A 1,494-nucleotide genomic window follows, 5' to 3' on the forward strand; every position below is an offset into this window, starting at 1 on the left:
AGATAGATCATTGGAGACTAGAAACCTGGGGGCTCAAAAGCCTAGTGTGGGATCAGAAGAGAAATTCCTGCAAGAGTAACAATGAGCAGTCTAGGGCCCAGTTGCATAGCTTAAAGTCCTAACCTCATCCCCATTCTATGTGGACTTGTGCAAACCAAACCAAACGTTCTCCTTGGGCCTCAATTTCCCTAGAGATAAGATACCAGTTAAGGTACCAGTTGACTCAAGAGCAGTGGTTCTTGGCTTGAGCACATCTGAGAATCCGCTAGAGAGCTTCTTAAAACTCTAGACTGCTGGCCAGGGATTTAGCTCAGTGGTAGAGTAAGTGCCTAACTTATGCAAGGCTCTGGGATCCCCAGCACTGCAAAAAACAAGCCAACAAAAGCCAGACCGCCAACTCCATTCTCCTACGGGCAAGCCAGCAGGTGAAGCCCAAGGATTTGTGTTTCTAACTTATCGCCAGGTGCTTGCTGCTGCTGCTGCAAGTCCACAAACAGCACTTGGAGAACTGTTTGTGCAGGTGACTCCTAGGACCCTGAAATCTTTGCATACAACTCTGATTCAGCCGAGAAAACCTTTGGACCTGACTGTGAAGAAGTCCCTCATGAAGTAGTGAGATAGGCCTTTACAGGAGCAGAGGCGCAGGGAGGCTGCTGGGAGAATTGAGCAGTGGACACCAAATGATTGTTTTGTACCACACATGGCATTAAATGCCTCAAGGACCCTGTCACTGCAGGGGGAAAGCAAAGGTCAGGTAAAGTGGTGAAGCAAGCTAGAAACTGGGTTCCACTGCTTAGCAGCTGTGTGGTCCTGAGTGAGCGACTAAATGACTTCCTACCTCAGTTTCTCCACTCATACAAAGAGTGGTATTTCCATGACCTAGCATAAAGAAAATGCTTAACAAATGGTCATTGCTGTAGGGATTATTATTTGTTTTGGTTTGGTTTTTGAGATAGGGTTTCACTATGTAGCTCAGGCTGGCCTCAAACTCTCCATCTTCCTGCCTCAGCCTCCTGAGTGTTGGGATTACAGGTATGTACCACCATACTTGAATATGGGATTATTATGTATTGCTGAGTCTTACCAGTGGGGGGAAATGTCAGTGACAGAAGCACTAGCTATTTCTAGGACATTCCCATCCTCCTTCAACCCTGAGACCACACAATCTGAATCCCCATCTCCTGATTTCAACCCCATCACATAATCCAAGTCATGTTATGAGAAATTTTCAATATAATTTATTAAATAGACTCTGGAGCCTCCTTTAAAGAGCGCTAACAACTTAGTACAATAAATACCAATAAATAATATAGCTGCCACCTCCAGCCCTCACAAGGGTATATATAATGAGAATAAGTAAGGTTTAAGTCTACAGAAGAAAAACATTCCATAAATACCAAGACTAATTACCATGACCTGGTGTTTTAAGTTAATTTGTATGTGGAGATCTCAGCCCTCCCAGGACCTGGCAGACTGAGGTCTCACTGGGATTGT

This window comes from Castor canadensis, chromosome 18 (genome assembly GCF_047511655.1).
Source record: "Castor canadensis chromosome 18, mCasCan1.hap1v2, whole genome shotgun sequence".
NCBI lineage: Eukaryota > Metazoa > Chordata > Mammalia > Rodentia > Castoridae > Castor > Castor canadensis.